Source organism: Cupressus sempervirens, chromosome 4, assembly GCF_028749045.1.
Source record: "Cupressus sempervirens isolate cs-2001-9-10 chromosome 4, ASM2874904v1, whole genome shotgun sequence".
Lineage (NCBI taxonomy): Eukaryota > Viridiplantae > Streptophyta > Pinopsida > Cupressales > Cupressaceae > Cupressus > Cupressus sempervirens.
The window spans coordinates 544401738-544415592 of record NC_143121.1 but is presented as its reverse complement, the minus strand read 5'-3'; the positions used below and the strand labels follow the sequence as shown (position 1 = coordinate 544415592).

General features: G+C 36.6%; 1 protein-coding gene across 1 annotated transcript in view; it reads left to right on the top strand.

The window, feature by feature from the left end:
• The window catches only part of LOC149562341 (Insulinase (Peptidase family M16) family protein), a 333865-nt gene that overhangs the window by 147776 nt on the left and 172234 nt on the right, over positions 1–13855 (top strand). The gene's annotated exons all lie outside the window — the stretch shown is intronic.

Here is a 13855-nt window from a genome sequence, read left to right as displayed (position 1 = left end):
TCCAAAGATGAATTACATTTCTGTCCAATCCACTGAGAAATCCTAAAGGTTTCTATCATCTGGTTTTCGAAACTGAAAGCCAAAGCTCTCCAAAATTTTCAAAGACAAAACAATACGCAAGCAAAAACCAGGCATGATCAAAATGAGCTTCTCATTGTTCTTTAACAGAAAATCCCTGTGACCTTTTGTTTTCCCTATATCTGCCTCTTGATATTCCTTTTTTTTATCTCGTTATCTCCCCTCTTAAAATTAAGATGACAATTATTTTTTCACTAAACTCCAATAAAGTCATTTTAGTAATAAATTCAGTTGTCGTTAAATTTGATATAATTTGACATCTCAAAACTTAATCGTCTAATTAACTATTGATGTCCCAGAGAGTGGACATTACAATCCTCCCTTCCTGGAGATTGCTTGCCCTCAAACAATTTACTCCTGCATGGTGAAACCTAATGCTTAGATCTCATATCAACCTTAGGACTGCCAAGCCATTGCATCACTCTGATATAAACATGACCATGCCTGGATTTGTGAAGCTACTCATCACAATCTCACTGAAGTGATGTATCAAACATACTAATGCTAGGTTCCTAAATCATCACACTGTCACAATTGTTAAATATGAAGAGTTGCTAGTATTTCAAGGAGCTATCAACAGCGAACAACTCTTCAACTTCAAATGATCTCCCAGGGAAGTGCAAAACACCCAATGTAGGCACACGAAAAATCATATAAACCCATCCTAAGCTGCTGGCGTAAACTAGAACAACTCCCATAGGTTTGAAAACTCTAAGAGAGCAGAAATCAATGGCATGCAATATATCCTGCCAAGGTAACTCAAGAAAGGCCTCATCAACAAACTTTTTGCCAATTAGGATCCTGGGTAACATAAAGAGTAATTCATCAAACCAAAAGGTAAGAATCTTAGTTTCTTCTCTCATGAAATCCCGGACAAGAATCTGGTTCATCACTGTCAAGGGATTGGAATAGAAATCAGCATAACAAACCTTGACACCATTAACCAAGTATTACCTCTGTTGTCAACCATTGGAAACATGACAGTGATAGTTAACCTCTAAATGCGATAATCTCAATAATCCCAACTCACTGTAGTCAACCCATCATCATCTGAAAGCACACATAATAATGCTATGAAGTGATCATAGTAACTCAAACTCCCCCAAATAGAAGTAAAGAATAATTTAATGGTGCCCAAAGGATGTCCCCTGACTAACTGTACTGAATTCATTGAATTCATTGGAGTCATGAGTATGAAAGTGGCTGAGAATCCATCTCAAATCACATCATATGTTCCTGTGATACCCCCCGTCTATATTAAGAATTTGATAAATAAATAAATACGTTTTAATTAATGAATCAATATTGATTGCATTAATCAATGTACAAATATACAAATATATATAAATATATTAATGATACATATATTAGCATGTAATTAAAAAAATATAAATAAATACAAATTAAAAAAAGAATGGAATAGTTTATAATTCTACTATCAACTTTCAAGTTGATAGAACTGGAAAACTAACCATTGCCACTTAATATAAACCATGATTTTTTATTTACATTAGATTGAATTATTGATACAATTGCCATCGTTGCACCTGCTATGAATGAAATGTCACGATCCTTGCATACATAATGTTGGAAAGTAGGATACAAGGGTGGTAGGGAATAAAAACAGTTCACGATGCACTGTTGACTGGACTAATAATAATAACAATATGGGGCTAGCATAGTTCTTAGAGACAACGAAAATTGATAATTTGAACTTGTTCTATTCATGGCCGCTGGTTTCCAAGCTAGAGAATGAGCTCGCCTTTAACGAATAAGATTCAAAGCCTTATAATACTGTTCCTCATGTAATGGGGCAGCAAACAAATAAATTAGAACTAAGGAATACAATGAATAATATTAAAAATGAGGACATATCATATGGAACAATATATGTATAATATATAATATTGGCACACACACACACACACACACACACACACACACACATATATATATATATATATATATATAAGTTGTATTGTATTTCATATCTATATATTAGGAATAATACATAAGATGTTTATATACATCTAGATAAGGAGGTAAATTTCAATCTATTGCAAATAGGGAAGATACATGTGAACGAGTAAGTGTATGCTGATATAAGATAAGATAAATTTATTAATGTCCAACAAGAGGCCACAAGGGTCTAAGGGACTAAAAAATGTACAACCAAGCCACAACCAGTTGGGAGAGCACCAAATGGTGTTCATGGAAAGAGAAAAAGAACAGGACAAGAAAAAGCCAGATACTCCCCACAAGTGAGAAGTAGTCCAGAACTAAAGGATACGGTCCAGAGTGAGGGTGAGCTCTGGGCCGTCTCAGAGAACTGCAGCAGGTGGGTTGATGTTGAGGATTGTACCCTATGCAAGGCCTCACAAACCTAGTGTGACTCGAAGAAAGGTCGAGCAACTTCTTCGTTCCTTGGGCAGGAGACCCAAGAGTGAAGGAGGTGGTGAGCTGGTCTGAAATCTTGCTTGACAGGGACTGAAGATGTAAAGTGTGATCACAATGTTGCATGACCTCTTGGAGATAGAGGGAAAGACATTGCTGGTCGGTGTATCTGAAGAATGAGGATAGGGATTTACACTCTCTGAACAAACAATAGAACCTCCCCGTGATCTCATAGTAGATGGGGAAATGAAAAATAAAATAGGTCTTTGCTCTGCCTTCCCAAGGAGATAGAGGCAACAAATCTTGTCCTCCCTGTTAATAGGATGGTTAGTCTATATGGTAACTAGTGGGAACCCACCCGAAAAGATCCCAAAGAGATGTAGAGCCCAGTGGCGAGCGAGGCACCAATAACACACAATAACCCCGTCCTTGATATCCATGTCGCAATATTTTACTATCTATAGATATTGGTAAGCAGTAAGTGAGAAGAGAATAAATTATTGGTAAGTGGTAAGTGAGAAGAGAATAAATTATTGGTAAGCGGTAAGTGAGAAGAGAATAAATAAAGGAAGGAAAATCGAATAAAGGAATTAATATTGATCCAACAAATGTATCAAAGTGATCTTAGGAATCATACTAGATAATAAGTGGCCTCTACCCATTGTTAATTAAGATAAAATAATATGAACCTAAGACCAATGTGTGTAAATGATTATGCTAATGGAATTGAATTGACTATATATATATATATATATAGAGAGAGAGAGAGAGAGAGAGAGAGAGAGAGAGAGAGAGTATAGATCTCATAATAGTTATTAGAATGAGAGAGAGAGAGAGAGAGAGAGTATAGATCTCATAATAGTTATTAGAATTATATGACTATGGATTATATGAATATTTGTTTTTAATACAAAGGAATTGAAATCTATATAATCTATTCCTTAATCATCTACTATAGCCCCTTAAGAGGATAAGTTTTTGTCAACTTGAGAGAGTTGGAGTAAATCTTCACAAGATGTAATGCCCCCTTTTCTAAGCCATTATTTCCTAATGCGTCATTAACACTTTTCACCATGGTCTTGTGGGCTAACCAAGACTTTATAGGGATTAGTGTGAGTTTTGGCGTAGGCACTTTTAGTTTCAGTCTAAGCAAAGTGACTTAGCAGGATTTTCGGGACTATTTATAGTAAGTCAACAAGGTTCCACATTTTTGGCATTTTAGTATTGGATATTGGTAAGCGGTAACTGAGAAGAGAATAAATAAAGGAAGGAAAATCGAATAAAGGAATTAATACTTATCCAACAAATGTATCAAAGTGATCTTAGGAATCATACTAGATAATAAGCGGCCTCTACCCATTGTTAATTAAGATAAAGTAATATAAACCTAAGGCCAATGTGTGTATGCATGAGTGTAAATGATTATGGTAATGGAATGGAATTGACTTATTATATATATATATATATATATATATATATAGAGAGAGAGAGAGAGAGAGAGAGAGAGAGAGAGAGAGAGAGAGTAATGTCCCCACTTTTGCAGTCGTCCAAGTGTGTGTGTGTTAGCCTAGTTCTACATGGTCCCGAGGGCTAATGAAGGGTTTAAAAGGATCTTAAGGTGTTTTGGCCTAGTCATCTCCAATTTGGGCCAAAATGGAGTTGATTTACTTAGTGTCAGGCATACTTACTGTTTTTAGTAAATCAACAAGACACAGGGGAGGCTAGTTTTGGTGATTGAATTTGATACTATGCAGCGAGAGCTTTCCGACAAGCTATCACTCGTGCTATTCAGAGTCCGATAGCTAATATATTTTTATGCCTGAAGTATTATTAAAGTAACAATTAATTTAGTTGTAAAATATTAAAGTGTTACTTTAATATTAAACTTTATGGGAATGTGTGCAAATCAAAAGTGGCGCCTAAGGGAGACATAAGTGATTATTTTAATATGTTTTGTATTGCACATCTTTTATTCCACATTGCTCATGTGAGTGGAATGGACACTTGGAGAAAGAATAAAAGGGAGCGTTAGTGGTTTCATTCAACAGGTTGAATATGAGAAGAAATCAATGCATGAGTTGTAGATCCGTTTTTGGCATTAGAGGACGTCTATCCTCTCTTGTGACATTCTAGACGTCATTCCCGTGGGGTTTGGCCTTTGGAATTCACTGCTATTAGCTTTATATTAGGCAGATTGTTGCATTTCTAGGTACAACCAAGTTACTGTAGCAAGTTATTGTAGTTGCAGAGTTATTGTAGCAGCCAGATACTGTAGCAGTTGCGTTACTATAGCAGCGTGTCACTGTAGCAGCTGTGTTACTGTAGCTGCGCGTCAATGTAGCAGCCAGGTCACTGTAGCAGCCGAGTTACTCTAGCAGTTACATATTGTTGCAGTAGGTCAATGCAAGAACAACGCCCTCAACTATTTGATGTAAACAATGTTTGTTCCAATTAATTGCTGGAGTATTCAGTGAGTCAGCTTTGCACTTGTTTATTAATTTTGGAAATCAATATAAATATAGTGTGCTGGTTATTTCTGCAATATATGCTATGCTTTTTCAATTCCTATATTTATTTTACATGCCAAACACAACACAATACAGACAACTTTTTTAGAGCCATAAGGGTTGTAGCACATAACAGGAAATTAGAGACTGCAAGCTAAGTGTTCGATAAAATTACCATATAGTCGTGAATACCTGTAAGCATATTTTGGGGGTATCCATTACATATATATATATATATAGAGAGAGAGAGAGAGAGAGAGAGAGAGAGAGAGAGAGAGAGAGAGAGAGAGAGAGAGAGAGATCTCATAATAATTATTAGAATTATATGACCATCCATTATATGAATATTTGTATTTAATACAAAGGAATTGAAATCTTTACAATCTATTCCTTAATCATCTACTATAGCCCCTTAAGAGGATAAGCTTTTGTCAATTCGACAGAGTTGGAGTAAATCCTCAAAAGATGTAATGCCCCCTTTTCTAAGCCATTATTTCATGATGTGTCGTTAGCACTTTTCACCATGGTCTTGTGGACTAACCAAGACTTTATAGGTATTAGTGTGAGTTTTGGCCTAGGCACTTTTAGTTTCAGGTCAATCAAAGTGATTTAGCAGGGTTTCTAGGACTATTTATAGTAAGTCAACAAGGTTCCACATTTTTGGCATTTTAGTATTGGAGTTGGAGCGGCTCACAGAGACCTTTCCAATGAGTTATCACACATGTTGTTCCAAGTTCAATTGATTATTTATTTTAATGCCAAAAAATTCAATAGTTATTTAAACTAACTAATAAATTAAGGCACATATTAATAAGTCCCTTTATTATTTATGGGGCCATTTATTGTCCTAAGTGGGAATATGACCTTTCAAATAAAAGAATAAAAGATGAAGACACAAGCAAATGTTTTTGAGTTTTTGAAGCCTATTTTTAGGGCTGTTGGTTAAAAATTTTTCATCGAAGGCATGTAACAAGGGTTTTGAAGCTTGTCTTTGAGCTGTGAGAGTAAAAACGCCTTGCTCATTGCATGTGTTTGGAGTTTGAAAGCCCATTTTTGGACATTTGAAGCAAAAACGCATCAAGTATTACATGTTTTCGGCTGTCTTTGGCATTCTCAAGGAAAAATGCCTCTATCAAGTGCTGTATTTTGGATTCCATAGCTCGTCTAGGGCATCATTGGCCAAAAAGGACACTTTGAAGAGTGGATGCAAGTATCCAAACTTGTAAAGGCAAGCAAGAATCCCGTTATAGTGCATTAACATTTCATTTCCTGGTTTGATTGAGTCTTTCTTGTTGCTATTCATGTGCATTTTTATTCTTAATGACAAACATTTGTCAAGAAATTGTTCGTGACTCAAAAATGCATTAATTTGACAAGATGATTCGGTCAATCTTGTTGCCTATATTGCTGAAATTCGAAATTTTCCTTGCCAATTTCGAATATTTAGGATTTGAGACATTTCTTCAAAGTTTGGAAGACTCCTTCATTGGCAAGTTCAAAGAAGAGCTACGTCTTCAGTTTTGAATTATTTTTGGTGCAAGCTAGGGCTTCTTTTGTTTTGTTTTTGTTCTTGCTTTGTATACGGTTTTTTGTTTTTAAAAACCATTTTCAGAATTGTGGGGTCTTTGGTTTGAGAGCATTGCTTTTCAAAAGAACGCGATGATCTTCCACAAATTTCAACAAAAATTCGTCCCCCCATAAAGAAAGAGCTGAAGTATGTGCTTCCCTTCATATATAGTTAGTATAAAAAATCCCATCCATAAACTTGTCTTGCATAAAAAGACAAAGTTGTCTCCTCTATATGTAATACAAGCTAAAAAGCCCACCTATAAGCATTTCCTAAGCATATTTTGACTGTTTTCAATAACTTCAAGTGAGCATGGAAAACCCATTTGTAGGCAGAAATTACTTTCTAAAATGACTTGTAATGGGACTTAAAAACCCCACTTACAAGATAGTAGTTTCCTAGTTATTGGTATATGCTCATGCAAGGAGGTGAAAAATAAAATGATGATAGCATAGAAATCCTTCAAGGCTCATTCCAAGAGTGTGATTTGTTGATGTCATCAATACAGAACAATCAAGTATGCAGATTCATTATCTGGTTCGAGATGTTTTCACTAAAATAGAACACATCAATTATGGGGCATCCTATGGCATCATGAAGACTATAGAAAGGATGATGTAGTATCTTGTCAGATACTTAGTCATTTTTAAATGCTTTATAAATAGGTGTAGTTTTATTGACAAAACTACATGTAATGTGAAAACAAGATGTAGTTGCATGTGATAGTATCACATGCAAAGTTGCAACCTGTAATCAGACTACAAGTGTCTTAAGCCTTGTAGTCTTGAATAAGTCAAATGTATTTAAGGGTTTCCCTTTCTTTCTCCACCATTTTCTTAGCCTCTCACCTATAAATAAAGGAGGATGCTCATTGTAATTTTTATCTTTCGGCAATGCTAGAAAATTCTGCCAGTTTTTATGTGCACTCTAATACTTTGTGCTTAGATGTAAATCAAATTGCTTTCAATTAAATAGACAAAGTGTTTCGAGACTTTGTGCCAATCCAAACTGTTATGTGATATCATTTTCTTGAGTTGATCATGAGTTTTGATGCTAGAGGGATTTGAGTTCAATCATGCCGACTTTCAGCTGCCTATTGCATTTAGAATTATAATTCAATTTGAGCTTTTGACGACTTTGTGCTTCAAAAAGAAGAATTGCCATAATTGATAGTGACTGCAACTGCTTAGAACTGAAAGACTTTGTGCTTAAGTTGCAAGTATTTTTATTTAAGTTTATGGATTTTTAGTTTGAGTCTTTGCACATTATTTTTTATTCAGATGATAGAATCTCCATTTGGAATAAGTAAATGAGACTTTGGGCTCCTGTATTTATTCCACCTACTGTAAAGAAAATAATATAGTAAATCACTGCCTAAGGAGTTGTTCTTACATCAATTATCGAGCCACCAATATTTTCGTAGCAATAGGAACCTTTTGTTAAGTTGGAAAGTTGAAGTTGTTTATAAATTATTCTTGAAAAAATGAACTTAATTAAGAGAACCATCCCTTTTGTAATTTTAGTTAAGTATCTATCATAGCTACGCCATCCCGGGGGATGAGGGGATGACAAAACGGGGGGATAGAGGGGCCTTAATTTTGTGACAGCAGGGGGACAATGGGGGGATGGGGGTAGGGGACCGATCGAGGGCCTTGTATATACTATACATATGGTACTTAAAATGCTAGTTATGAAAAGATGTATTGCAATATGAGATATAAAGATGTAAAAGAGTAAATACTTGAACATTGCATTGAATTGGAACATTGAATAGAAATAATCAAATCAACAAATAGTTAACACCCGGATGTCCCCCCATCCTTGGCGGAGGTGGTGGAATTTGGTGCCGTCGCTGGGGACGGGGGAATGGAGTCCCCAAGTCCTTGTTGTGTCCCCGTCCCCGATGTGTGGGGCAAAAAGGGGGGGGGGGGGATGTGCCCCTGTGTTACTATGGTTTCTATTGAAGCCACCTATGGTAAGAAGGGAGCCTCCCCTGTTGCTGACAAGGAGAGAATAATGTCAGTCCACATTGCCTAAAATCACAATTTTGTAAGTTGTGGTCTCGGTGACTTACACAATTTTTGACCAATTGTTAATGTTGTAGCTTTGGTCAGATTAGTTTGATCAAATTATTATGTTTGTCGATTGGACATTATCACTGATTAATAATCATTAAATCACACACGTACACACAGATATCTATCTATCTATCTATATATATATCAATGTAAATTATTGATCACTTTATCGACCTTATTAATCAGTGATCATTATGTAACGACTATCTTATGAGCGACTATATGTCATTATGAATCTGATTAATTTACCTTAATTATACTACCCGGATTGGGTACTCAATAATGTGCAGAACGAATACTATACAAAAGTGACTACCCTGATCGGGTATCATATTATATAATATGAACATTACAATCAGTGATTATTACTGTATTGGTTAGTTTAATATTGCTTAGTCGCTGCATACTATTTGTTATGAAATGGTCCATCATAATGACTGGACATGTCTCATATAGATGCATGACTCTTCATGGCCTTGAGCCATGAAGAGTCATATCTCTAAATGGGACAAGGCCATGAAGAGTCATGCCTCTATTTGAGACATGTCTCTTTGAACATGAATTAATATCAGATCGATGAAGCACTTGTAAAATGCATAATTCCAATCAGTATTATTACAAGTTGCAGATATCTGATTTACATATAAACACTTTTCAAGCAAACTCAAAGTATACTTACAGGCTGGCTGCAATATATATATACACGAATCATTGTGAGAAATAAGTTAGTCATATTATGAAGAATATCTTTTGAGAGATAAGATTTTGCAGATCAATAATATAAATTCAAAATTAAAAGTATTACAATTCATCCTATTTTCCTCAACACCAATAAATCCCTTAACTGATCACCATTGAAATCTTTTTAGAAAAGATAATCTGATTTTCCATTGACTTCCATTTTTTAAAACAACTTCTATTGTGGCTAACCCTATTTCCTGAAATTTCCACTTCACTATGGTGTCAACATTTCAATTTGCCATTCTAATTTGTGACTGTTTGAAAGTTTTCTTTTCGTGAGAATACATTTTTAAAATCACTTATTTCATAAGACAACCATTATTCTGATCTTATAGTTAAGAATATGAAACTATTCACGGAGCGAAAAGAATTTGAAACTATTCACGGACAAAAAGGTTACTGCTGCTATATGACTGTCACGGACCCAACAGGTTGGCAGGCAACAAAAAGATGCAACTCTTCAAATCAATTGCTAGAATGCTAATGGTACTTTCTAGTTCTCATGGAGCCTTCTATATGATGCTATGGGCTCTTAAGATCTCCTTTATTCAAGGAAATGCATGAAAGTCCTGCATTCTCTTATTGTTATCACGAGTTTTCATTGGATTTTAGCTTTTTAGCTAGGAGGGTAGGAGATTTGGTGGGGTCCGCGGTCTAGAGGGGGTTGCCTACCTTGTTAGTGATTGTTTTCGCTGGTAGACTTAAGTTGTCTTATCTAATGATCTTGCCAGGTTCTTGTTGGTCCGGATTTTTTGTGCTCTCCACCATCTTAGAGACATCTTTATTGGAGTTTCTTACTTCTCTCCAACCTCTTCTACATGTGTATTCATAATGATCCCGATGGTAACCCCTACTCTGACTTATAAAATGATGTCTCTCATTTCTTTGCTGCCGGGGACATTATCATTTTTAGTGACTGTAATGCACAGACTCAAGTTTGCTCAGACCCGCCTTCACAGTTGAGCCACTGACTCACTTTGAATTGAGGACATCGATTCAACCATTGTGAGACTTTAGAGATCATCAGACCTCAGTACCTTACACGGAGTATGGCTGACACCTCATCCAACTCTGCGAGTCTTCTGATCTAATGATTTTAATTGGTTTATCTTGCTTCTCAGATTACTATTTCTTCAAATGCAAGCCTCTTTGCAGGGGTGCGAGTGTGGTTGACTATGGTTTTTCAAGGTATTAATTCATTCCTTCCATTCAACACTTTTCTGTCACCCCCATCTCCATTGCCATTTGTGCTCTTCTTTATCTCTCCATCCAGTTTGTCCTTCCCCTCTCCTCTTGCCTACCTTGCCCTCTTGAGCTTTCTCCTCGCACCTCGTTTCATTTTGATGATGGTGACCGTGACCTTTTCACCCTCCAACTCAGACAACTCTCGCTTAATGCTCACCTCTTCTCTTTGGAGTGCACTAATGCCAAGTTTGACCTCCATTCCACTTCTATTTGGGAAGCCATACTTCTGTCCTTGCCTCATCACCCAACCCTTCCCTCCCTCCGAAATGAAGCACAGTTGTCTATGAACAAATGGTAAGATGAGGACCGTAAAGCTCATCTTCTAGTCCTGCATTCTGCTTTTATCCATCAACACCCCTCCTACACTTAGCTGAAAACCTCCTACCATCATCGCCTCCATTGCAAGAAACACCTTTCATCTTGTAGTGTAGGAGGGTGCTTTGTACCTCTCTCATCCATTCCCTTGAGTCGTTTTGGCACACTCATTTCCCCAGTCAGTTCATGTAAGAACCCCAACCAGTTCTTACTTCACCATTGTAATACTCTTCGCATTTCTACATTTATATCTTCAATTTTGTGTCAAATGCATTTCGTCGAACAGCTGGCATGCAAAATCTGAACTGAATTTTCTAATTTTTCTTGTAGCAAATCTTGTTATAAAACATGAGCCCTTTGCAAAGTAATTCTGTTAAACACTTGGTATCATAAATTAAGGACATTAATCATTATGCTGCCATAAAAAACAGATTGGCAACAAATATAAAGTCCGAAATCATTTAACAAGAGTCATAGGCATCAAACCAAACAGTTGGCATGCAAACCTGTATTTAATCAAAGTATTCATAATGCATACAAGTGCCAATTCTGATATATTGAAATTTTATTACAGAATTAAAGAGAACCTGGTAATCTGATTCTGAATACCTGATGGAACTTTCCAATAATAATTGCATCTTCCAAGAAATGACTGCAAATGGCCTCAAGGCACACAAAACATGTATGAAGGCCCCAGATAATCAAACGAACCCCTGGAATGTCTAACATTGCTCCTGGTAACAAATCACAGGCGTCTATGATTAAACACAGGCAGTAATAATAATGATGGCCTTCTATTAATAGCAGCAGCAACCTCTATATTCAAATGCAGTCCTCATAGATCATGTGGTCTACAATTATTCAAGAGTCTCCAGACTTGTAATCTATAACAGCCAAATGCTCAAACCTCCTCTCAAAATGACCTAGATTTGTAACACATAGATGGCTCCTAACGATACCACCTCCAGGAACAATTCACTGGTATAGTTTCAACCAATTCGAAGTGCTCTAGACTCCAAAAAATTCACCATTCTTTCAGTCTTCAAAGGCTTGAACCCTTGACAAAACACTTCACTCAAATTCACAAAATCAAATGTCCAATGGGTTAGATCGATTTCTCACCAAGGCCTTTTTATAATATTTCACACGAATCTTCACTAGCAAGGATCGTTAATAAATACAACAATTGTATTTGTTGACTTTATAATATATCATTAATAAAGCACATTTTTTCAGTGAGTATCAATTACTCATAACCCTCAACATGGCCCCAACATTATTATAAGTCTCAATTTATAAATTTATAATATAACTTCAATAATTAAATGTCATTAAAGGCCATGAAAATATTAATATCTCATTAAATACTCATTATTTTGACAAGCTGTCTGAACAAGGGAGTCAACCACATCAACTATGCATCCATCTGCCTTACTAAAAATGGTAAGGGTCACTCTTTAGCATCCACATATTATCTCTAACATCCACATACTATAAAATGTTAGTCCATCAAAGTGGAATCAAAAACTCTGAATGTCAATGCCTCAAAACACATGGAGGATCTGACTGAGGTAAACACTTGCAATGGCCTCTTGAAATGCTCCATGATGCCCCAAATTGGACCCTCTGAACCACTCCATTAACCTGCGAGTTTCAGGAAATAGGCCAGTACCTCAAACTTTGGTGCTCATAAGAATGGGGACACTACAATCTTCCCTCTCTAGATTGCTTGTCCACAAGCGATCATGACTGCAAAGGAACTCTACAATACTGGAAGCTTGAAAGAAGACTGTGAAATGTACCACAATGAAACACAATTGCCACAACACCAACAAAACCACAATTGCACATAAATGAACCCATTTGTCCAATCTTTGTGCACTGAAATTGTGCATCTAAAACAAATAATGCACATGGGGGTCAAAAGTGGAACTGCCAGTAACATACATCATGTGCAGATTGCAATATTTCCCAACAAACCCAGGTTGGAACAGTGATGTACGCAAAGGATCCCACGCGACAGCAAAAAGTGTGCAAACTATGACTATCCAAATCTTGACTAAAAACCTGTTAAGAAGAATAATCCCAGATTTCTTCTGCGCTAATGTGATCATAATGTCACTATGGTGGCAATGGTAAAGCGATTGAATGAGACCCATCCAACCTATAATGGTAAACCTTCCACCACCTAGATCTTGGAATGAATGAAACTCACATCCATCGATCTTAAGGAGGTAAGAATGTGTGGAATCATCTGGTACACAAAATCTTACGCTACACTCTATCAGTTTGCATGGATATGAAATCCATCTTCTGCTAAACAACCCTAGATGCACTGACTCTGCAAGAAGCCCAACAACAACTTTCATCTACTGCCTGCATCTAGTCAAGATGGTGACTATCCATCCTATAATGGATGGGATAATCTTGGAGCCAATCCACAACGACAGAACCCTCTCTGCAAACCCACACAAAATCTCTATGAGGAGGCATTGTAGTTAAGAGTATCTACAATCGCTCCCACCAAATGTTGAATGCCATGTGAACCTCAGATAAGAGTAGCCTCAGTGACTCCAAATGATCCCTTGTGAAACTCCGGGCTCTTGAGAAGGTACTCAATAAATGAATCAACGCAATAAAAACAATATGAGGCAGGATCAACTCGTTCTTCCGCAACCCTCAGTTAATCTCTCTGACACTATAGCACAACAAACTGACATCCAAAATCAGTTGTATAGGATGAAGTAACAGATTTTCTTCCATGGGAGGGAAACAAATCTACATGAGAGCCATATTCCCAACTAGATGATACTCTGCAAGTCCACTGTGAAGATGATGGAGTAGAGTTGTGTACTGAGACTAACACACGACTCTCTGGAGAATCCACCATTGCCACACAAGAGCTATGAACTATCTGACCTGCATAATCT